The 25,597-nt window shown below is 49.3% G+C and overlaps 2 protein-coding genes across 2 annotated transcripts in view; both read left to right on the top strand.

Moving 5' to 3' along the window:
- Positions 1-25,597, top strand: part of LOC135976036 (nascent polypeptide-associated complex subunit alpha, muscle-specific form-like) — a 1,165,876-nt gene that overhangs the window by 332,446 nt on the left and 807,833 nt on the right. The gene's annotated exons all lie outside the window — the stretch shown is intronic.
- LOC101951318 (zinc finger protein 501-like) overlaps positions 1-25,597 on the top strand; it is a 35,330-nt gene that overhangs the window by 48 nt on the left and 9,685 nt on the right. Inside the window, exon 1 of the mRNA XM_065570082.1 lies at positions 1-109. This exon is cut by the window's left edge and continues 48 nt beyond it. The gene's annotated coding sequence lies outside the window, so the exon portion shown is untranslated. The remainder of the gene's footprint in view (positions 110-25,597) is intronic.

Here is a 25,597-nt window from a genome sequence, read left to right as displayed (position 1 = left end):
ATGATCCATTTCCGCTTCCTGCGGTATTCGAGCGCGCGTTGCCTGAGCAACCGGCTCCTTACTTCCGCTCTGAGAAGAATCAGGAACTACTCCGCCCTCTCCAGCTCAGGTAAGGCAGGGCCCCGGGGTCAGCCTGACTCCCCCCCCCCCCCCACTTCTCATCCCCTCCCCGGCCCCCCCCGGTCCTGCGCCGGCCTCTCAGGCTCCTAACGCGAACTCTCGTGTCCCGGGGGCGCGGCTTGGTCCCTCGGCCCCGGGGTCTCATGGCCTGGTCCTGGGCTCTGGGCTGCGCCCCTAGAAACGGGTCCGACCGCTCCCCCCGCCCCCGCTGCCAGGGAGTCTCAGATTCCCCCCTAGCCCCGCCTCGGGTAATCGGGGGATGGGGGTCTCCTGCCAAGGGGCGAGTCCAGGGGCTGGTGTCGGGCAGCGGATCACTTGCGTGGCCCGAGTGTCTGACCTAGGAACACCAGCGTGTGCCAACGCCCTGTGGCTGAGCCTGGCTGGGGACTGTCTCCTTGTACCAGATAATCAAAAACATCAACTGGGAATGTAAACACCGCACGTCCCTTTCAGTGCTTAGGGTATGGAGCAGGGTGCACAAGTCACTGTCTGTGTTGGGATGTAGTTTGTACTGACTTCACTGGTGCTTTTTCTGTAGCCTGATGTAGGGGAACCCAGGCCCACCCCCCGGACCGGTTTCCAACCCCATATCCTGGGAGGCTGGTTCGGCTTTGCTTACCTTGCATCAGCCTCAAGTCAGCTTCACTGGGTCACCACTTCCTACCATGGTCCCATGGGCAGGAGTCAGAGAAAGGAAGTCTCCTCTCAGGTGTAAAAGCAGCAACGGCTCCATGGAGGGTCGGTGCTGATGGAGCAATTATTGACACTTTCTCTAGTCTCCTTTTCAGATTTTGCCCCATTTTCTCTTTAATTCTCCAATGTTAATTTAACAATCTCAGATTTGGGATATTTTCCCAACCATTTGACCTGCAGCAAATTTTCTTTCTTTCTTTGGGAAATTGTCCTGAATCATTCCCCAAATGAGAAGGGGCTTAATGGGTGCAGCTTGCAGAGCCCTGAGACACAGCTGCCTCTGGGGTGGAATGGGGTGGCCATTCTCTGCCAGTAACAAGGCAAGGAAGGGGACAGGAGGAAAAAGTCCCCACTGGAGATTGTCGAGCCCAAGGTTACACAGTCTTGGCTACTGCTACCCCCAACTGCCCAACGCAGCTCCCCCCAGCTGCCAGTCACCTGCCTGCCCCTGCTGCTGCCTCCTCCCCACTGCCAGGGAGTTTTCGTGCTTCATACTCCCCTCACGTACCCTCTTAAAGCACCTCCCCAAAGGGCTCCCTGCTGCCCATGTGAATGGTGTGGGTGTTTGGGGAAAATTATTACTGTCTGTTTATTGAACTTCCATATACAATCTCGTCAAACTGTCTAACTACTCTCATTCACTTAATATAAACTCTCTTCAGATCCGTGTGGTTTTCTTTCATTATCAAATGTTTCTTTTTAGACCTATTTCTTCCCCAGTTCTCAAAGATAGATATAAAATATTCTGTGTGCAGTGCTGTAGTAGCCAGGGTGGTCCCAGGATATTAGAGGCTGGCCCCTTGATTTATATACAAATGTTTGGTGTTATTCTCCATCCCAGTCCTTATGAATCCTAACGTTGTTAGTTTCTTTGCTGGCAGCTGTGCATTGAGTGGAGCTTTTCGTTGATCTGTCTACAGCAACATGCAGATCCCTTTCTTGGGTTGTGTAGCCTATAATATGTTCTGCTGACGTTGCTAGGTGTAATGCATGTTCAGTAGGGGTTTCTCCCCTTTCCTTATTTGTATTTCCTCTCTGTGCTAATGTTGGGGTGTGCTCTTGTAGGTTAGTGTGTTAATGATCTCATGTTGGTGTCATGTGTGTCAATACGTTGCCATGGAACTCCTGTGGTCAGACATCTGTGGATGTTCTATCTGAAGGCCGGTGTTAGCTCATGTTCCTCTGGTCGGCTGGTGTCTTTACGGATGAAAAGGGGTGACCCGTAGGCCATTTATCTGTGCCAGAGTTCATAGACCTCAAGCCTGATGCTAACTGCCGATGCCGGTGTCGTACATGAGACAGGCCTGTGGGTCTCTTGCATTACTGCTGCATAAAATAAATGCTAAAGCTAGCTATATGGGCTACAGTTGATAGTTTATTTACCACCCAGGCCTGGTCCACACTAACCCCCCACTTCGGACTAAGGTACGCAAATTCAGCTACGTTAATAACCGTGGGTCCAGACGCGGCAGGGAGGCTCCCTTGTCGATGCCGCGTACTCCTCTCGCCGAGCTTGAGTACCGGCGTCGACGTCGAGCACTTCCGGGATTGATCCGGGATCGATTTATTGCGTCTAGACCAGACGCAATAAATCGATCCCAGAACATTGATTGCCTGCCGCCGGACCCGGAGGTAAGTGTAGACGTACCCCCAGTAGAGTTTATAAGTACCTCTAGTTTTTCTCTCCAATGTGCATTGCGTTGCATTTAGAAAGATAAGGTGGGTAAGGTAATATCTTTTATTAGACCCACTTCAGTTGGTGAGAAAGATACATTTCTGAATTACACACAGATCTCTTCTTCAGGAGAATAGCCTAAAAATTTGCCCTCCTTTCTCTCTAGTTATCTATTTCTAATTTAATATTCCCTGAGATTTTTTCCATGTCTCACTAATAATAAAATATTAACATAAAATATCCTCACATTTTGACCTTTTCTCAAATTTTTGAATATATTTAGAAAAGTTTTGCAGATGTTCCCCATTTTCTCTCAATTTGTCAAATGACAATATGAAATTCACTCTTTTTACCTCTTTACCTACTATTGAATATCAATATAAAATTCTTCACATTTTTTCACTTTCAGCTCTACTTTGTGAAAATTGATCCAAAATTCTCCAGATTTCCACCCCTTTCTCTTTAATGACTTAAAATAGACAGCAGCTGTCAGATTTTATCTTTTTCCATGTAATTATCAAATGTCTGTTTAAAAGCATCTTGTGTTTGGAGACGTTCCCATGTTTAGTTGCAGCAAATCCTCCTGTTTTGGAGGGAATTTGTTGCCTTAGTCATTCTCCATCCTGGCGGTTGCAGGGAGTTAAATGATCAACTTTCTCCTCTCATTTGAGACTAATTTCTTTCCCCCTTTATCTTCATTAAAATGTTTGCTCATGAAAGTGACTTGCCCCATATTTAATATACACCAAAGCCAGAGGCCTCCCCTGTTTGGGGGAACAGTGTCTCCCAGCAGCTCACAGGACAGTTGGTTGGAACCTCTTCTTTTCCTCAGGGTGCACATGATGAGGACTCAGTCTGGGACTGGCTCCTTGCTGCCCAGGCTGTACCCAGAGTGGCTGCTGTATTAGCCCCTCACTTTCCCCTCACCATGTTCACCAGCATCTGGCTCCCAAACCCCCATGACAAATGGTCTCCATGAGGAGTTGCTTCGCCCAGTGCTGAGATGTAGTTGTCTTGGAGTGGGTCCCTTTTGGCCATTATCTGTCAGTCACCGGGCATGGAAATTTCTTACAAAATCTGGCTCCTCCATACCATCCATTCTCCTGTTAAAGAAGCATTACCCAGGGCTTCCCCCCCCCCCCGCCATGTGAATGGCTGGCAGGGGCTGCTGATAACTTCCTATCCATTTATCAATTACTGATATGAAATCACGACAGACTTTGCTTTGCTCCACCTTTTCAAAACTGGAGGAACTGCAGGTTTTGGAAGGAAAACTGTTGCTGTGAATCCTCAGAAGAAGGGCAGGGAATAAGGGAAGAGGAAAGGAGTCTGGCCTCCTCCCTCCTGAGCCATGTTTCTGGTCTCACTGAGACCAGTGTTAATCAAGAGAGACTTCAAAGAAGAACATGGAGCAACATGAGATAAACATGGGAGCAAATAAAAACAGGATATGTCCCGGTGGGGAGGGAGTTTCGGTTGTTTCTAAAGGGTGGCTGGAAGCCCTTAGTCTCTGTCTGACTGTGCCTCTCTCTCTTCTCAGGATATTGGGGTTGAGCTTCCTGGGTCAGACGCTGCTGCCAGCGTTGTGATCTGGGAGCCCAGACTGAGCAGCTGCTGCTTCCCCGGTGGGGTCTGGGCTTGGGAGTGACTTGGAGTGAAGCTTCCTCTGTGCCCAGGCAAAGTGAGGACTTTCTCCAGTTGTAATTAGCTCCATGGGCCAGCTCTAGGCTCTGCCCACACCAACATCTGAGTCAGATATTCCAGGTGATTGATAGAGACCTCAGGGAATGTGCTGGGGATGGGCATGAAAGTGACTCTGCACGAACAGCCCCTCCTCATCCTACATCTCTCCTCCCCTTAGCAATTGCAGGAGCCGATCCAGCCATAAGAGAGTGAACACCCAGCAATGGCTGTCTGTTCACCAGAGCGGGCGGGACAGGAGATGGGAAACACAAGGAGAAGAAGGAGAGAGAGATTGATAGTGGCAGTGGGAGAAATAATTGGGGAGAGAGATTCCAGATCTCTAACTTGCCCACACACACTTACTGCAGCATCCCTGGGCAGATTCATTTTCCAGTGAACAAGGTGAAGTGCAGGGAGAGGAAAAGCCAATTCCTGACTCTGCCTGTGTCCCTGGCTGTGGGTGCGTGCTGCCCTGGAGACAATGTCAGGGGAAATCCCCCAAAGTCACTACTTTTGTTCTGCTCTCCTCTTGTATTTGGTTCCCAGACTTTGTTACTGGGAGGGTTTCAAAATGTCTTGGCTGTTTAGTATTAGTGGGGTGGGCTGGGTCAGTGGTGTAATAAAATGACCAAACATTTCCTCAGAATAGAATCAGAGAACTGTAGGACTGGAATGAACCATGAGAGATCACCTAGTCCAGCCCCCAACACTGGGGTGTTTGACCTGCCTGTCCTTAAAAACCTCCAATGATCGGGATTCCACAACCTCCCTCGATAACCTATTCCAGTACTGAACTAGCCTTCGTCACATCTGAGTCACATGGCTGGCTCAGATTCAATTTGTATCCACTATAACCCCCAGATCCTTTTGAGTACTACTGCCTCCTAGCCAGTTAGTCCCCAGTTTGTAGTCGTGCATTGGATTTTCCTTCCCTAAAATGTAGTACTTTGCACTTGTCTTTATTGAATTTCATCTTGTTCATGCAGATCAATTCTCTAATTTATAAAGGTCATTTTGAATTCTAATCCTGTTCTCCAACGTGTTTACAACTCTTCCCAGCTTGGTGTCATCTGCAAATTTAATAAGCACGCTCTCCACTCCATTATCCAAGTCATTAATGAAAATATTGAGTAGTAGCAGATCGAGGATTGGTTCCGGTGGGACCGCATTAGATACATCCTCCCTGTTTGTCAGTGAACCATTAAAATTACTCTTTGAGTACTGACTTTCAAGTACACCACATTTTCCTAGTTTGCTGATGAGAATGTCATGGGGTCTTCTGTCAAAAGCCTTACTAAAATCAAGATATGTCATGTCTACAGTGGCCCCCCCAAATCCATAAGGCCAGTACCTCTGTTAAAGCCAGAAATTAGATTGGTTTGGCATGATTTGTATTCGATAATCTATGCTGGCTATAATTTATCACTTTGCTATCCTCTAGGTGCTTATACATTGGCTGTTTAATACATTTTTCTTTCTGGGTATCTAAATTAGGCTTGACTGGTCTTTATTTCCCAGGCCTGTGTTGCTCGCCTTTTTGAAGACAGGTTTTATGTTGGCCCTTCTCCAGTCTTGTGGCACCTCACCATCCTCCCGGAGTTGTGAAAGATCATTGTTAACTGTTCCAAGATTGCTTCATCTAATTCCTCAGGTACCCCAGGATGAATTGCATCAGGCCCTGCTGACTTTAATACATTTAACTTACTTAAATATTTTTTCAACCTCTTATTTCCCCATTGTGGTTTCTGTTCCTTCCCCCTCTTGGTTAAGAATAATTAAGTATCTGGTCACAATTACATTTTTTTAGTGAATGTAAAAAGGCATTAAACCCCTTTGTCTTGTTGATGTCATCTATTATTAGCTCTTATTCTTCTCTGGTAAGTAGAAGACCTACACTTTCCTTTCCCGGTCTCTTGCTCCTAATATATTCATAGAACCCTTATCTTATTGCCTTTTTTGTGTCCCTTTCAAGGTGTAACTCATTTTGTGAGTTAATCTTTCCGATTTTGTCCCCACATGCTTGTGCAATCTTTTGTACTCATCCATAGAAATTTGTCCATGATTCCACTTTTTATAGGATTCCTTTTTATTTTCTGGTCATGAAAGAGCTTATGGTAGAACCATATTTGCCACTTATTCTTTCTTTCTTTCCTTCACATTGTGATCCTTTGCTGCTGCTCCTTTAATTTTGTTGCTGAGGAACTGCCAGCCAGCTCTCCTGAACTCTTCTCCCTCTGAGATTTTATTCCCCTGGTACCTCACCTACCAGTTCTCCGCGTTGGTTGAAGTCTGCCTTTTGGACAGCCATTGTCCTTGTTCTGCTGCTCTCATGCCTTCCTTCTCATAGAACCGTGACATCGATCATTTTCTCATCACTTTTGCCCATATTGCTTTACCATTCAGTTTCCTAACTCATTCCTTCATTCTCCAGTTACTGCTTCCATCCTCTGAAAGAAAACAGGTGTTCCCAGTACATTCCAAGAACTTATTGGACACTTTGTGTTTTGGTTGAATTCCTTTTCTAACAGATGTCTGGGTAGATAAAGCCCCTGCTCCTCCATTACTGTGTTTTGAATTGTTGTATTTGCATGACACACTAGACCATCCGTGTGCAGGGAAAGAGCCTGGAGGGAATTGTGCTGTGAAATTATTTCCTCTTCTGACATGTCCCCAATTGCCCTTTTTGCCCTAGCAGGCTGCAGCGTAACATCCATGTTTTGCTCCAGCTCATTCTGTCCTTCCTGGGGCCAGGGAAGGGAAATGGCTGCAGTGGAGCCATTTGAGGTAGAGATTATCAGGGAGTTGCTGGTGGCTTCTCTTTGGAGGAAGAAGGGCAGTAAATACAGAGGAAGTGGGCACTTCTGAGGGGGCTGGTCTGGAAATGGGAGGGGGTAGGAAAGCCACAAGGTGGAGAAAGGGAGGGGGACAGGGTGTGATAAATCTGCTGAGATTTGTTTGCTGGGATCTAGGCATCACAGAAACAGACCCCTATGGTTTGTGGGTGGGAATTCCCTACCTAGTCAAGCAGGAAACAACCCCCCTGGACTGGGCTAGGGAAACTTACCAGACTTCAATACTGGAGCCTGAACTTACTGGCCAGAGGCTGCTGTGAGATATAAAGGGGCACCCACCAGTGAAGCTCAGGGAAGACTCTGCATCTCCTCCTATTTGGCTGCTGGCAATGATGAGGGTGTTGCGATTCACACCAAGGAGTTGTCCCTGGACCCAACTGGGGGCTCCATCTCCTGTATCAGCTTCTGTCTAGTAGGTGAGTGATGAATGTGAAGACTCCTGCCCCCTCACTCTGCTGGGAGGAGTGGGGGTGCTTTTTTTCCTCCCCTCACCCTGATGCTTCCTGGCTGCTCTTATGTGGTGGGGTGTGTGTGGGTGTAACTATGGTGTGGAGAAAGTGAATAAGGAAGTGTTATTTACCCCTTCGCATAGCACAAGAGCCAGGGGTCACGTGATGAAATTAATAGGCAGCAGATTTATAACAAACAAAAGGAAGTATTTCTTCACACAATGCACAGTCATCCTGTGGAACTCATTGCCAGGGGACGTTGTGAAGGCTGTAATTATAACTGGGTTAAAAAAAGAATTAGATAAATTCATGGAGGATGGGTCCATCAACTGGTACTAGCCAAGATGGTCAGAGATTCAACCCCATGCTCTGGGTGACCCTAAGCCTCTAACTGCCACGTGCTGTGAGTGGATGACAGGAGATGGATCACTCGAATAGCTCCTTCTGTTCATTCCCTCTGACGATTCTGGCATTGGCTGCTACCAGAAGATAGGCTACTGCACTAGATGGACCATTTTTCTGACTCAATGTGGCCATTCTTATGTTCTTATCAGTTTGGCTTTTGCTGATCTGAAGTTCCAAGCATTATAGTTATTAACTTGTTTGGTACTGCTCCCCCAAACAGGCAGTGTGCACTGTACACCAGCTGAGATAGATGCCAAGTGACTAGCAGTCAGGGGATAATCAGCACCACAGTTTTGAGCCACAATTGTGTGCAAGAGAATGTTATCAGAGCAAGGTGATTTTGGTCAAAAACTTGTTTTCGGAGGGCTGTAGCACAGGAACCTCTGGAGCAATTAACCCTATCTTTGGAATACTAACCCTGTCCTGCACCCACATGATGAGCAGTGTATTTCAGGACAATGTGAGTAAGCATGTAAATTCCTTTAACCAGAAAGTAATGCTGAACCTTAAATCTAGTGCAGCTGGTGGTCTGCTATGATAACTTTCTAAATGCATGGAGAATGTAGCAATCAGGTGCACCCATCTGTGGACAGGAGACAGTGTGAGGGTCTCATTCAGGAGTCCTTGAGACAAGGGAGAGGAGGAGGAGGGCAGAAAGATGATGGTGAGCTGGTATTCGTGGGGTGACATGTAGGCAGGAGGGCTGAGAGCAGAGGGGATGAAGAGGAGTAGGGTGTGGAGGACTAACATAAGAGAAAATCAGGGATGTTTAGGTACAATGTGTTAGAAAAAAAACAGCAGGTTGACTCAGAGGCGGGTTGAGTTTACAATAGTGACAATTATGATTAGCAACAACGATTGTTCCATTCCAGGCCAGAGAATTCTTGGTTTCCCCTTTGTAGGTCAACCTGTAATATGCATGTAACAATTCATACATTTTTCTTTTTAACTCCCATTCTGTGCTTTTTTATTTGCATGTAATAAACCCATTTCCATCCTTCATTTTCCATTCCCAATAGCAGCAGGCTGGGCCCCAACTGGTCAAAGACTAGGTAAGGAACTCTCCATTTAGGAACTGGGAATGGATGGTATTCTCCTGGAATGAGGTACATTATTTGATTCTTTCTCCCCCCCCTCTTCCCCCCGGTAGACCGTGCTCCCCAGGAAGGTCATATCAAGCATTGGCCTTTGCTTTTCTATGCATTAATTTTCCTTGTACAATATTCACCAAAATAACGATAATAACAAGACAAATACAAAACACACAACACAATCTTCGTCGCGACAGTAGACCCATAGTGTTCTGGGTTGTTCTTTCACTGGCACCAGCTTGTCCACAGTATCTGAAAAACAAAATAAACATTTCCCAGCCCCTTGGTGGGGACAGATTATTGCTTAAAAATACCTTTTTCTTTTACAATTTTTTTTGCTGACTGCAGGAAAAACAGAAGAATTACCTTCATGCTTTCCTGGTTTTGTTTTATAGGCAGGTTTTTACCCTTAAAGGGAAAGGGTTCAATTATTAAATTTATGAGGTGGTGTACCTCCGTTTCCCCTTTTGTACAACAGACCAGGTTTATTTATTATTTGCAACTCCTTTGTGCTGCCATTTATGGTCAGTTTTCTTTTTCCTCTATCAGCTAGGTGATTTGCATTTACACAGACGCTGTCTGGCTTGCTTTTGGATTCAAAGCTATTAGCAGCTCAGAGGCTCTGTCTTAAAAGGGACACAATTAATTTCCACCAGAGTTTTGATTACCTTTTACTTTTAACTTCTGCTTTTAGAACACACAGCCATTTGGAAAAGAAAACACAGCCTATTGTGGCTCCTTTTGGAGCCCTAATAGGATTTTAATTACATTGCATGCTTTGTTTGCATTTTTTTACCTTGTCTACAATATACACTGCAGATGTTTTGGGAAAATGCACACCCCCTGCACAGTTCAACTCTACAACATTATATTAGCCACATGAACTTTTACAGAAGGTGTAACTGCCTTTCCCGTGCCCACAGAGTTCTCATGCACCCCCACCAAAGCGACAGTCCAATCGCCCAGAGCCAACCCAAGGCTCCGTGTTTCTAACATTGCTCCCTTGTACATTTCACCCCTGCCTTTCCTTCAGAGGTACACTGTACTCCTGCAGATTTTAGCTGCTATTTATTACTTAAAAAAATTTAAAAATCCAGAATTTCTCCCCATTCTTCCAGTTCTGGCTGTCCCAGCCGGGAACACATTTTCTGGTCCTTATTTAAAAAGATGATGTACTTTATAAAAACGTTGAAGTACCCAAAGGGTTAAATGCGAAATACCAAAGCCACATTACACTATCTGCCCGTGTCTAGCACAAGGGTCTGTCAGTGTTGCAACTTCGAATGAGAGATTCAAATGGAATTTTAGTGGAATTGTTTTTTTTTATTTAAAAAATAAAGCCAGACCAATTTATTTTAAAACTACAAACAGGATTTTATAAACCATGAGTGTTGGTTTAGGTCCTTAAAACCTTACATTCTCTCTCTCTCTCTCTCTCTCTCTCGCTTAACACTCCTTGCACTGCTTTTATTATTTTTATATAACTTTACCCTGTAGTCAAGTTAAGTTCCAATAGAAACCCCTTACATTCTTTTAGTGATTTTGATTAACTTGTTCAATAATCAGATAATATAGATCAGAGTATCTGGCTGCTTGCTGCCTGCAGCAGTCCTTTACAGACCATTTCTGTGGGAAAAGGGCCCATTTTCCCTTCAATAGCTATAAAGGCTCCTGGGGTCAAAAACGCAGTGGTGGTAGTAGCCACCTGACCCCCTTGTATAATTTAACTACTAGGAGTCTACCCAATGTAACTGTACTGAGTTGCACATATATTTACATTTACATAACTGGGTTTTATTTTTAAACCAAAAATTTTCCTTTTATAACACCACAACTGTTACTTTTTTACATTTTCACAACCATTACCTTTTAACATTTTCACAACTCCCAACTGTTTACTTCCCTCCAAACTCTGTAGTATTAATTTCTACAAAGGCTACTTGTAGCTCTTCATTTACTTTAAATTACTTACTTGTGTATTTAATTATTTTAAGGTGGTATATTTTGCCTGTAATGACTTAGCCACCAAGTACAATCCCTGCAACACAGATGCCTTACTTCCTTTACCTTGGGATTGTTTAAAAAGGCAGTAAAACATTTGTTTTCATGGTCACCCAGGGACCTTTTACTTTAAAAATTTCAATTAAATGCAGCAGACTTCTGTCATGCTTTGTCCAAACAAACTTTCCCTAGGTATTCAAAGTACCATCCATTAAAACTTCAAAAAACCAAGTGTGGGAAAAGGGGTGGGGCGGGGGAGTGGGAGGAGGAAGAGGTGGAAAGAAAGCAATTAACCCTGTGAGGTCCTTTTAAAGTACAGGCTACCAGCAGCAATTTAAGTAAACGGAAAAAGAAGGCGGAAAAGGATATCATTAGCTCTGAGCTAAGAGTAGGGCTCCCTCGGTCGAAACAGTTGGGAACTCTCGCCCCTAGGTTCTCATCCTGCCTCTGGAAGGAGAATGGGTTTTTTTTTACCAGCTCCTGCAAACCCTGCCAGTTTTTCACTCCCCCAAGACCAAGTCTCAGCTCCAGTTTTTTTTTTTTAAGGTAGTTTGTTAACTCTGCTTTTGACTTTAAATCCTGTTGTGCCAAATTATTTTTAACTACCCCAACTTTGATTTAGAACCCTTCAGCAGCTCTTGCTGAAGCAGCACTAAACTTGAAAGGTTACTCACAGCCTATGAGAAGGGATGGGTGGGTAAATAGGGGCTGGGGAATAAGAATTTTATTTTAAGGCGTCTACTTGACCCTCTGGGCCAGGTTCTTTGACTTAAGATGATTAAAATAATCCATAGTTCTTCTTCGAGTGCTTGCTCATATCCATTCCATTAGGTGTGTGCGCGCCGCGTGCACGATCGTCGGAAGATTTTTACCCTAGCAACACCGGCGGGTCGGCTGTGGAGCCCCCTAGAGTGGCGCCTTCATGGCGCTGAATATATACCCCAGCCGACCCGGCGCCCCCTCAGTTCCTCCTTACCGCCCCTGACGGTCGTTGGAACTGTGGAGCGCGGCATAGCTGTCCTCCACTCTCCCTAGCTTATTTTGTTGTATCACAGTTATAGTTATAGTTATAGTTCTAGTGTTTGTAGTAAATTAGTTAAGTAGTTTTAAAGTTGTTCTAAGTAGTCCAGGGGATTAAGGGGGTCGTCTCCCCCTTTCTCCCCCGACCGGGGGCCCGGGCTCATGCCCAACGCTCCCGGCTTCAAGCAGTGCGCCTCCTGCGCTAAGCCTATGCCCACGAGCGACCCGCACGACTCCTGTCTGAAGTGCCTGGGAGAGTCCCACCAAACAGATAAGTGCAAGATCTGTAAGGCCTTCAGACCTAGGACCAAGAAGGAGCGGGACTTTCGGCTCAGGCAACTCCTGATGGAGGCGGCACTTAGCCCGGACACTCCTTCTACGGGCCAGGCTCCGGCGCCTAGCACCTCGGTGCGCAGTGCCCCGGCGGCACCGGCTATGACGACCACGCGAGTGGCGTCAGACAAGCCTCCCCGGCACCGGACCTCGTCGGCACCGCAAGCACAGCAAGTGCCTCGGCGCCGGTCATTATCCCCGGGGCATAAAAAAGCCCATAAGACGGGGACATCCGTGCCGAAGACGCCGGCTCCCCCAGTGCCGGGGGTAGAGCCGCGTCCGCCGGTGGAGCAACGAAAACAGGTGCCTCCAGCACCGTCGACTCCGGCGCCGAGGCCGTTGAGTCCGGTGCAAATAGCGTCTCCACCGAGGCCGGCGGTGATACAGTGTCTCCCGTCGACTCCAGAGACCTTCGCGGCGGCGAGAGACTTAATAGCTCTCACGGAGCCGGCACCGCCTCAACCACCGGCACCGACTGCACCGTTGACTCGCCCGGTCCAGTCGAGGGGGCAACCTGCCTTGATGCGCCCTCCATCACAAGGGCTGGAACCTCGGCACCGATCCAGGTCCCGAAGCAGGTCCCCACGCCGCTCGCAGTCCCGGCACCGAATATCGTCTCGGCACCGGTCGTACTCGCGGCCAAGATCTTCTTCGCGGCACCGCTCTACGTCTCGGCACCGATATGATCGTCGGCACCGATCAACGTCGAGACGTAGTTCTTGGCACCGCTACGGTCGACGCTCGACGTCGAGGGGCCGCTCCCGGCACCGGGCATACTCCAGGTCCTCGTCGAGGTCCAGATCCGACTCCCGGCACCGACGAGGTCATCGGCACCGGTCGCGGTCCCGGCACCGATCGCCAGCACCGCGCAGAGATAGATCATCTCAGGACCGGCACCGTGCGGCACCGCAGCCCACGGGGATCGTTTCATCTCTCTCGGCACCGCCATGGCCGTCAAGATCGGTGTCTCGCTCCTCGGAGGACCTGTCGAGATCGGCATACCCCCCTCAAGGGCAAGCCGAGGAACGAAACTTGGGCCATTGGCACGAGATGGCAGAGGACCACTCTCATGGACCATCTCACTGGTCGTTTTGGACCCCGTGGGCGTACCACCAGGAGCAAGGGGCTCCAATACCATCGACCTCTCGCTCGGGTCACTCGGTCAGAAGGGCCCCAGAATCCACCATCTCTCGGCCTCCGCCAGGAGGCATGGAGGCTTCCGTGTCCACGCCACCCGACACCATGGACCCAAGTGCAGGTGATGCTCCGGCCCAAGAGCAGGGGGATCAGGACCCCCCCTTGGATCCAGTACCACCGGAGGCATCCTCCTCCTCCTCTCCGGATGAGGCAGTGGCGGGCACTTCATGTACGGGTCCCCCTCCGATAGATCTTCGGGCTCACCAGGATCTCCTGCGTAGGATGGCCCGTAATATGGACCTGCAGGCGGAGGAGATCGTGGAGGTGCACGACCCGATCGTGAATATCCTTGGAGCGGATGCCCCATCGAGGGTGGCGTTACCCCTGATCCGCACGATTCAAACGAATGCGGATACGATATGGCAAACTCCTGCCTCTATTCCACCCACAGCGAGAGGGGTGGAAAGGAAATACTTTGTCCCGTCTAAGGACTATGGGTACTTGTATACCCACCCCCAACCGTGTTCACTGGTGGTGGAATCAGTGAATGCACGAGAGCGCCACGGCCAGCAGGCTGCAGCGCCTAAATCAAAAGAGGCTAAGCGGCTCGATCTGTTTGGCCGTAAGGTTTACTCAGCCGGAGGGCTACAACTTAGAGCGGCGAACCAACAGGCGCTACTGAGCCGCTACAATTTCAACTCCTGGAACTCTATGGGGAAGTTTAAGGAGTTGATTCCCCAAGAGTCCAGGGAAGAGTTTGGAGCCATGGTAGAGGAGGGCAAGAAGGTGGCTCGGACCTCCTTGCAGGCCTCCTTGGACATTGCAGACTCAGCTGCGAGGACCCTGGCTTCGGGTATCGCTATGCGCAGGATCTCCTGGCTTCAGGTTTCGGGTTTGCCTCCGGAGCTGCAGCAAACCCTACAAGATCTGCCCTTTGAGGGTCATGGATTGTTCTCAGATAAGACGGACTCTCGCCTGCAGAGCCTCAAGGACTCGAGAACAATCATGCGCTCCCTGGGGATGCATGTTGTGGGCCCTCAGCGCAGGCCATTTAGGCCGCAGCCTCAGCGCTTCTACCCCCCCCCGCCTCGTCAGAGACAGGACTCGGCCCGGAGGCGAGGGCGAGGTGGTAGAAGAAGGTGGACCGGCCCTCAACCCGGCCAGAACCAGGGGCCACCTAGACCACCTTCAGGCCCCAGGCAGAACTTTTGAAGGTGCGGTCGAGGACGGCGCCCCAGTCATCCCCCAGGATCCAGCCCCCTCCTTTCGGGATCGCCTCTCCCACTTCCACCGTGCTTGGTCCCTTATAACTTCGGACCGTTGGGTCCTCCGCACGGTGGAGAGGGGATACGCTATCCAGTTTTCTTCAATCCCCCCCTCTTCCCCCCCTTCCCCGTCCCTCTTCAGGGACCCTTCTCACGAGCAACTTCTTATTCAGGAGGTTTCTACGCTCCTGGCCATGGGGGCCATAGAGGAGGTTCCGATAGAGTTAAGGGGCAGGGGATTTTATTCCCGTTACTTCCTGATCCCCAAGTCCAAAGGAGGTCTGCGGCCCATCTTGGACTTGCGCGGACTCAACAAATTCATAGTAAAGTTGAAGTTCCGCATGGTCTCTCTGGGGGCCATTATCCCTTCCCTCGATCCTGGAGACTGGTTCGCCGCCCTCGACATGAAAGACGCATACTTTCACATCTCAATTTACCCACCTCACAGACGCTTCCTGCGATTCGTGGTAAACAGGGTGCACTACCAATTTGCAGTCCTTCCCTTCGGCCTATCCTCGGCCCCACGGGTGTTCACGAAATGTATGGCTGTCGTGGCAGCGTACCTTCGTCGGCAAGGGATACAGGTGTTCCCGTACCTAGACGACTGGCTAGTACGCGGTCGCACCAAAGAACAAGTTCGAGTTCATGTCCACATAATAGTGCACACATTCAACAAGTTGGGTATCCTACTCAACAAGGACAAATCCACTCTAGAACCTACCCAGAGAATAGAATTCATCGGCGCGGTTCTAGACTCCAGACGCGCACAAGCCATCCTGCCAGACAATCGCTTTTGCACCATCACGAGCCTCATTCAAGGACTCAAGGCCTTCCCAACTACCACGGTGAGGTCGTGCCTTACCCTGCTGGGTCACATGGCTTCCTGCACGTACGTAACCAGGCATGCCAGACTTCGGCTTCGCCCACTCCAGACCTGGGTGTCATCAATATACCGCCCACATCGGGACAGCCTGAATATGGTGGTCACAGTCCCGAACTCGGTCCTGACCTCCCTCACATGGTGGCTAGATCACAATGTGGTTTGCGAAGGGATGCCGTTTCACGCCCCACAACCCTCTCTGCACCTGGTCACAGACGCTTCATCTCTGGGTTGGGGCGCCCATCTCAACGAGCACCATACCCAGGGCCTGTGGACTGCACCCCAGCTAGCCCTGCACATCAATGTTCGGGAACTGATGGCGGTGCGCCTGGCGTGCCAGGCATTTCTCAATCTCCTACGTGGTCGTTGTGTGTTAGTTCTCATCGACAACACCACGGCCATGTTTTACATCAACAAGCAGGGAGGAGCACGTTCGTCAATTCTATGCCAAGAGGCCATTCGCCTGTGGGACTTCTGCATCGCCCACTCAATCCTTCTCACGGCATCGTTCCTCCCTGGAGTCCAGAACACTTTAGCGGACCGACTCAGCAGGTCCTTTCAAACACACGAGTGGTCTATCCGTCCGGACATCATACATTCCGTTTTCCAGAAGTGGGGGTTTCCCCAGATAGACCTGTTTGCATCTCGAGACAACAGGAAGTGCCACGTGTTCTGCTCCCTGCAAGGTCGAGCTCCGGGCTCCCTCTCGGATGCGTTTCTCCTTCCCTGGAAGGACCACCTGTTTTATGCCTTCCCTCCGTTTCCTCTGGTCCACAAGGTACTGCTCAAATTGCGCAGAGACCAGGCACAGGTGATTCTGATCGCCCCAGCGTGGCCGAGACAACATTGGTACACCACGCTGTTGGAACTCTCGGTTCGGACACCGATCCCGCTTCCATTATGCCCGGATCTCATCTCTCAGGACCACGGTCGCCTGCGTCACCCCGACCTGCAATCACTCCACCTCACGGCGTGGCTGCTCCATGGTTCACCCAGGCAGAGCAGCAGTGCTCGCACTCTGTCCAACAGATTCTGCTGAGCAGTAGGAAGCCCTCAACACGGACCACATACTTGGCCAAGTGGAAGCGGTTCTCCTGTTGGTGCGAACAACGAGCCACGTCCCCGTTGCACGCACCTATTCCTCTCATTTTGGAATATCTCCTATCCCTAAAACAGCAGGGGTTGGCGATATCTTCAATTAGAGTTCACCTGGCCGCTATATCAGCCTTTCACCCAGGGGAACTCGCGTCTTCGGTATTCTCTAACCCGATGGTCGTTAGATTCCTCAAGGGCTTAGACCGGATGTACCCACAGCAACGTCAGCCCGTTCCGACGTGGGACCTCAACCTGGTTCTTTCCAAGCTCACAGGTCATCCATTCGAGCCACTGGCCACCTGTTCACTTCTGTACCTATCCTGGAAGACAGCCTTCCTCGTAGCCATCACCTCAGCAAGGCGCGTTTCTGAACTCAGGGCGCTTACATCCGAGCCCCCTTACACAGTTTTTCATAAGGATAAAGTGCAGCTCCGCCCACATCCTGCCTTTCTCCCTAAGGTGGTTTCTCCATTTCATATCAACCAGGATATATTTCTCCCGGTCTTTCACCCTAAACCACATGCTACTCGCCAGGATCAACGTTTGCATTCTCTGGACGTACGCAGGGCCCTGGCCTTCTATATTGACCGCACAAGGCACTTTAGAAAGACGACGCAACTCTTCGTTGCAGTGGCCGACCGAATGAAAGCCTCACCGGTCTCATCACAACGCCTATCCTCCTGGATTACGTCTTGCATCCGGACTTGCTACGACCTGGCAGGTGTCTCAGCACCACACCTCACCGCTCACTCCACGAGGGCCCAAGCGTCCTCGACGGCTTTCCTGGCGCAAGTTCCCATCCAGGACATTTGTAGAGCTGCGGTTTGGTCGTCAGTCCACACGTTTACAGAACACTATGCACTAGTGCAGCAGTCCAGGGACGATGCTGCCTTCGGATCAGCGGTTTTGCACACAGCAATGTCTCACTCCGACCCCACCACCTAAGTTGGGCTTGGGAGTCACCTAATGGAATGGATATGAGCAAGCACTCGAAGAAGAAAAGACGGTTACTCACCGTTGTAACTGTTGTTCTTCGAGATGTGTTGCTCATATCCATTCCAAACCCGCCCCCCGTCCCCACTGTCGGAGTAGCCGGCAAGAAGGAACTGAGGGGGCGCCGGGTCGGCTGGGGTATATATTCAGCGCCATGAAGGCGCCACTCTAGGGGGCTCCACAGCCGACCCGCCGGTGTTGCTAGGGTAAAAATCTTCCGACGATCGTGCACGCGGCGCGCACACACCTAATGGAATGGATATGAGCAACACATCTCAAAGAACAACAGTTACAACGGTGAGTAACCGTCTTATTTCCAGCTAAAACCTGACAGACCCTCACAGAGAGCCTGCAAAACAGCCTTTTTCTTATCCTGGCAGTACCTGGACGTCAGGGCAGCTTCCACCCACCCCTGGATGGCTGGCCAACCCTGACGGTCCCCAGAGGGAGTCGCATAAGGACCCCCTTATCTCCCCACCATTTTATTAATAAACTTCTTAACCAGGGTTGCAGTAAAGGGCCTAATCAACTTATTCATCGAATCCATGGTGAGAAGTGGTGATCAGGCACGACTCTCCCCTGGGATCCTGTTCGTGACGCCAGATGTTAGAAGAAAAAGAGGAGGTTGTCCCAGAGGTGGATTGAGTAGATGGAATCCTTTATTGCGATACTTGTTCCCCTGGACCCAATTGTCCAGTAAGCACTAAATTAGTTACAACACACTCTTTTTGTTTGTTACTATGTACACGCCTACATCTGTTACAACACCCCAAAAACCCTTATTAAGTAATAGAAACACCCGTGCTATGATTATACCCACCCCATTGACTGATTACAGCATTACGCATATTATATACACATTTTTATCTTGAAAATACATTTATTTGCAGTGATTGTTGCTATGAATTCCCTTAATTAACAGTTCTTAGGGGAGTGAGGGAGAAAGGGGCCATGAGCCAGGGCTTGTTTATGTAGCTGGGAAAAGGAGGGAGGGAAAGATGACATTCCTTTTACACAAAAGGCATTTTTCCTGGAGCTGCATCCTTATCAATCCTTACAAGCAACAGATAAGGGAAGAATCTGCAACTTATGTATTAGACAAAGAAATACTGCCTATTTATGCCTTTGACCCCTAATGCCATGTTAGCACATTAGCAGCTTATTGTTATATTTAACCCTAAAATATCCCAACACAATGGAAGGAGGAGGATGGAGGGCATCAGGGAGAGGCGCTCCCGTGAGCTGGTAATGGTGTGAGCTGGGCAAATGGGAGACTGGGAATGGGGAAAAGAGGGTGGAGGGCCCAGCAGTGGTGCTGTTGTTGAAGGAGGATTGAGTAGGTGTTGTGGGTTCACTGGTAGTGGGGAACACTGTGGTTAGAGGGACAGGGAGTGTGACGGGGTTGGAGAGTGGTTGGTCTAGGAAGTAGGAGGGTCTGGTGGGGGTAGGAAGGGAAGATTTTAGGGAGCCAGAGATTGTAGTACTTCACTGAGCTGCTTTTGCCAAAGGCCTGGTCTACACTACGAGTTTAGGTCGAATTTAGCAGCGTTAAATTGAATTAAGCCTGGACACGTCTACACGACGAAGCCCTTTTTTTCAACTTAAAGGGCCCTTTAAACCAGTTTCTTTACTCCACCTCCGATGAGGGGATTAGCGCTGAAATCGGCCTTTGCAGGTCGGATTTGGGGTAGTGTGGACGGAATTCGACGTTATTGGCCTCCAGGAGCTATCCCACAGTGCTTCGTTGTGACCGCTCTGGACAGCACTCTCAACTCAGATGCACTGACCAGGTAGACAGGAAAAGCCTCGCAAACTTTTGAATTTCATTTCCTGTTTGCCCAGCGTGGAGAGCACAGGTGACCATGCAGAGCTCATCAGCACAGGTAACCATGATGGAATCCCAGGATCGCAAAAGAGCTTCAGCATGGACCGAATGGGAGGTACGGGATCTGCTCGCCATATGGGGAAATGAATCAGTGCTAGCTGAACTCCGTAGCAGTAAACAAAATGGCAAAATATTAGAAAAAGTCTCAAAGGCCATGAAGGACAGAGGCCATAACAGGGATGCACAGCAGTGCTGCGTGAAAATTAAGGAGCTAAGGCAAGCCTACCACAGAGCCAGAGAGGCAAACGGAAGGTCCGGGGCAGAGCCGCAAACATGCCGCTTCTACGCGGAGCTGCATGCCATGCTACGGGGTGCAGCGACCACTACCCCAACCATGCGCTTTGACTCCATCAATGGAGAATCATGCAACAGGGAAGTGGGTTCGGGGTACAAGGAAGATAGCTCACAGCAAGGAAGCGGAGAAACTGGTTTCCCAAACAGCCAGGATATGTTTATCACCCTGGACCTGGAACCAGTAACCCCCGAACTCACCCAAGGTATGCTTCCAGACCCCGAGGGCACACAAGGGACCTCTGGTGAGTGTACCTTTGTAAATATTAAACATGGTTTAAAAGCAAGCATGTTTAATGATTAATGATTAATTTGCCCTGGCAATCACGGCCAGTACAGCTACTGGAAAAGTCAGTTAACGTGTATGGGGATAGAACAGAAATCTTCCAGGGACATCTCCAGAAAGCTCTCCTTCATGTACTCCCAAAGCCTTTGCAAAAGGTTTCTGGGGAGGGCTGCCTTATCCCGTCTGCCATGGTAGGACACTTTACCATGCCAGGCCAGTAGCACGTAGTCTGGAATCATTGCATAACAAAGCATGACAGCGTATGGTCCCGGTGTTTGCTGGCATGCAGACAACATCCATTCCTTATCTCTCTGTTATCCTCAGGAGAGTGATATCATTCATGGTCACCTGGTTGAAATGGGGTGATTTTATTAAGGGGACATTCAGAGGTGCCCATTCCTGCTCGGCTGAACAGAAATGTTCCCCGCTGTTAGCCACGTGGTGTGTGTGTGTGTGTGTGTGTGTGTGTGAAGTGATCATCCCAGAGAAATGTGTGTGTGTGTGTGGGTGGTAGTTGGGTTTGTGCTGCATGTTAACCCGGAAACCGCAGCCCCTCCTTTTACATTGCAAACCCATTTTAAATGGCCAACCCAACGGGTGCTTGGTATGGGAAATGAAGGCGCTGCTGTTTGAAACCATTCCCACATGTTATGAAGGTTAAAAAAGCCAAAAGACTGTGGCTTATCATGGCTGCCTACAAGCTGAATTCTGTTGTCTGGCACTGCATGAGTGATCTCTCACACCAAACTGGCAGGCCCTCAATATAAGTGGAAAAATGCGACCTTGTAACGAAAGCACATGTGCTGTGTAATGTGAACAGCAAAATTTAATGTAACCACCATTCGGCACTTGCTCAGCCTATAGTTGAACAGATCCTGACTACTGTCCAGGCTGCCTGTGTACGGCTTCATGAGCAATGGCATTAAGGGATAGGCTGGGTCCCCAAGGATAACGATAGGAATTTCAACATCCCCAACGGTTATTTTCTGGTCTGGGAAGAAAGTCCCTTCCTCCAGCTTTTGAAACAGACCAGAGTTCCTGAAGACGCGAGCATCATGTACCTTTCCCGGCCATCCCACGTTGATGTTAGTGAAATGTCCCTTGTGATCCACCAGGGCTTGCAGCAGCATTGAAAAGTACCCCTTGCGGTTTATGTACTCGGTGGCTTGGTGCTCCGGTGACAAGATAGGGATATGGGTTCCGTCTATCGCCCCACCGCAGTTTGGGAATCCCATTGCAACAAAGCCATCCACTATGACCTGCACGTTTCCCAGAGTCACTACCCTTGATATCAGCAGGTCTTTGCGTTGGCTACTTGGATCACAGCAGCCCCCACCGTAGATTTGCCCACTCCAAATTGATTCCCGACTGACCGGTAGCTGTCTGGCGTTGCAAGCTTCCACAGGGCTATTACCACTCGCTTCTCAACTGTGAGGGCTTCTCTCATCCTGGTATTCTGGCACTTCAGGGCAGGAGAAAGCAAGTCACAAAGTTCCATGAAAGTGCCCTTACGCATGCGAAAGTTTCGCAGCCACTGAGAATCGTCCCACACCTGCAACAAGATGCAGTCCCACCAGTCTGTGCTTGTTTCCTGGGCCCAGAATCGGCATTCCACGCCATGAACCTCCCCCAGTAACACCATGATTTCCACATTGCTGGGGCCTGTACTTTGTGAGAGGTCTATGTCCATGTCAATTTCCTCATCACTCTCGTCGCCGCGCTGCAATCGCCTCCTCGCCTGGTTTTGCTTTGGCATGTTCTGGCTCTGCATATACTCCAGGACAATGCGCTTGGTGTTCATAGTGCTCATAATTGCCGCGGTGATCTGAGCAGGCTCCATGATCCCAGTGCTATGGCGTCTGGGCTGAAAGAAGGCGCGAAACTATTGTCTGACGGAAGGAGGGAGGGTCGAGTGACGACATGGCTTACAGGGAATTAAAATCAACAAAGGTGGCTGTGCATCAGGGAGAAACACAAACAACTGTCACACAGAATGGCCCCCCTAAAGATTGAACTCAAAACCCTGGGTTTCGCAGGCCGTTGATTTCACAGAGTTAGGGGGAAGCAAATGAATACAGAACAAATCTGGTCCATCTATCTTTTACATCTTAGGCTGGCAGCAGACGGTGCAGCATGACTGATAGCCATCGGCATCTTCTGGGTGCTTGGCAGAAGATGCTGTATTACGACTGCTAGCCACCATTGTCAAGACAGTTCAATAGGACTGCCAGCAGGACTGAGTCTACAGGAGACAAAACGTGTCTGCCCAGGTGCCTCTGACTGAACTCACTGAGGAATACGATGACGATAGATACCAGTCGTAATACACCATCTACTGCCAAAAGGCAAGGAGCTGCTGCTGTATAGCAATGCAGCCCCACATCTGCCAGCACCCAGCTAGCCGATGATGGCTACCAGTCATACTGCACCGTCTACTGCCAAAAGGCAATTAGCTGCTGCTGTATAGCAATGCAGTACCACGTCTGCCGGCACCCAGATGACATATGGTGATGGTGAGCTGAGCTGAGCGGGCTCCATGCTTGCTGTGGTATGTTGTCTGCACAGGTAACCCAGGTAAAAAGGCGCGAATCGATTGTCTGCTGTTGGTCTGACGGAGGATGAGGGGCTTGATGACATGTACCCAGAACTCCCCACAACACTGTTTTTTGCATCTTCAGGCATTGGGATCTCAACCCAGAATTCCAATGGGTGGCGGAGACTGCGGGAACTGTGGGATAGCTACCCACAGTGCAACGCTCTGGAAGTCGATGCTAGCCTCGGTACTGTGGATGCGGTCTGCCGACTTAATGCACTTAGAGCATTTTATGTGGGGACACACACAATCGACTGTATAGAACCGATTTCTATAAAACCAACTTCTATAAATTTGACCTTATTTCGTAGTGTAGACGTACCCTAAGTCTGTAATTACCTGTCCTGCAAAGCTCAGAGCCAGTACTCCATCCTCCTCCTTGACCTGTCAGCTGTCTTTGACACCACTGATCATGGTCATCTTCTTGAAATCTGATCTTCCCTTATCCTCTCCTGCTTCTCTGATCTCTCTTCAGTGTGTCCTTGGACAATCCTCATCCCCACTCCAGTTTTCTACAGGTCTTACACAAGCACTGTCCTTGGTCCACTTCTCTTTTTCCTCTGTACCTTATCTCTGGTAATCTCATTCACAAACACAAATTCGGCTACCATCTCTATGCTGGCAACTCACAGATGTAATTCTCTGCTCCAGACTTGTCTATCTCCCCAAACTGAAATCTCAGCCTCTCTCTCTCTCTGACACTTCCTCACAGATGTCTGGCTATCAGCTCAAGTTCAAAAGATAAAATGGCCAGAACACAGCTCTTGATATTCCCCCAAGCCACCCCCAACTTCCTTTCTGTATCACTGCAGACAACTCCACCATCTTTTATGTCACTTACGTCTATACACTGCACATATGCTGCAACACAGGCCTCTTTCTAGGTCCTCCCATGCAGCCTATATCTTGCATTTTCTTTCTGCAATCACATCTCTAAGATACAGGCTTTCCTATCCATCCACACAACTAAAACCCTTATCCAGGCTCTCTTCATCTTCTGTCTAAATTATTGCACAATTCTTTTCTCTCCCTTGACAAATGAAATCATGCCCTGCTCATTCATATCCATTGAGAATTCAACATTCACAAAGCTAGCTCACTATTCTAAAATATGACCTGTGAGGAAAGGTTGAAAAAATTGGTCATGTTTAGTCTTGAGAAAAGATGACTTGGAGGACCTGATAACAGTCTTCAGCTTGTTAAAGGCTGCTATACAGAGGATGGTGATCAATTGTGCACTGGGGTAGGAGAAGTAATTGGCTTGATTTACAGAAAGGGATACTTAGGTTGGATATTAGGAAAAACTTTCCAACTTTGAGGATTGAGAAGTACTGAAATAGGTCACCAAGAGAGGTGGTGGAATCCCTGTCACTGCAGGTTTTTAAAAACCAGTTAGACAGATCTATGTCAGCCATAAGTTTGCTCTCATCAAGGGGAAAAAGACTTAGACAAGGAGACAGAGGAAGTCGAGGAGGCTTTGGAAAAGCTGGGCAGATGACTGCCAAAATGAATTCAGAGTTCAGTTTGCTTTACCAAACTAACCATGGGATCTGTAAATCCTGTGTTCTTCGAGTGCTTGCGCATGTCGATTCCTTTCTAGGTGTGTGCATGCCCACGTGTGTGGTCGTCGAAGATTTTTGCCTTAGCGGTACCTGTAGGTTCGGCTGTGGTGCCCTCTGGAGTGCTGCACTCATGCAGCGGTATAGCAGGAGCCACTGGCCCTATGCCCTCTCAATTCCTTCTTACCACCCGTGGTGGTTAGTTGGAGTGCCTTCCTTGCTTAGCAAGAGCTAGCATTTTTTTCTCTTACGAACTTTATGCCTTAAGGCCTTTGTACATAGTTTGTACACAGTAGTGGGTAAGTAGTTGTTAAGTAGTAAAGTGTTTGTTAGTTAGTTGTTAGGGTCCCAGCAGGGACTTTGTCCCAGGTGGGGCATGCTCCTGTCTCCTGGGTTTAAGCCCAGGAGACGGATTGCAATAGGCCTGTGCCTGTGAGTGATCCCCATGGCAGCTGCCTTAATTGCTTGGGGGAGTTGCACGTCAGGATCAATGCCAGATCTGTAAAAACTTTTGGCCCCATACCCAAAAGGAGTGGGATATCTGCCTCAGGTCTCTCCTGATGGAATCCGCCTTCTGCCCGGCTTCCAAGCCATCCAGGCAGGTCACAATGAGCGCCTCAGCCTCTGTGTGCAATGCGCTATCGGCACCCAGATCCTCCCAGTGCCGAAGAAGAAAGCTAAGAAGTGCTCCCTGGCACCAAGCAAGAAGGCCCAAGGGTCATCGTCCAAGGGACCCGGGCCTGGCTGCCATGCTTCTCCAGAGCCATGTTATTGTGCCTCCCCAGTTGGGGCTCCCAGCCCCCCTAGAGGTCTGCCACTGACCTCTGGGAGTGGTATGGGACCCATACCCCTGCCTGCACTGTCGTCCTCCCACATTCCCCAGGCGCAGGGAAAGCACAGGTGTACATGTGCCCCGTTGACGACTCCAGTGCCACAGGACTCAGCTAAGGCTCCCCAAGAGAGCAAGCCAGGATAAGACCCCCTCAAGGGGCAGGGGAACATCGCCAGACAGAAAGTGACGATCCTTTCCACCGCGTCGAGGATCCCGGGGCATGTCTGAGTCATGTCATCGGTCACTCAGAGCAAGGCGAGATCCCCTCGGCATTACTCAACGGTATAGGGTCGACGCTCCCTATACTTCTCCCAGCACCGCTCATCCTCTCGTCGGTTGTCCTCCAGATATCGGTCATGATTGCTGGCACAGTGGGAGCATTCCCTGTCTCTGCACCATTCTCCCAGGCTCTGGTACCATTCTCCCCAGTACTGACACCAGTCTCCCACGTCTGGTCAG

Source organism: Chrysemys picta, chromosome 16 (genome assembly GCF_011386835.1).
Source record: "Chrysemys picta bellii isolate R12L10 chromosome 16, ASM1138683v2, whole genome shotgun sequence".
NCBI classification, from domain to species: domain Eukaryota; kingdom Metazoa; phylum Chordata; order Testudines; family Emydidae; genus Chrysemys; species Chrysemys picta.
The sequence above is the reverse complement of the archived record's forward strand: the minus strand, read 5'-3'. Positions and strand labels throughout refer to the sequence as shown.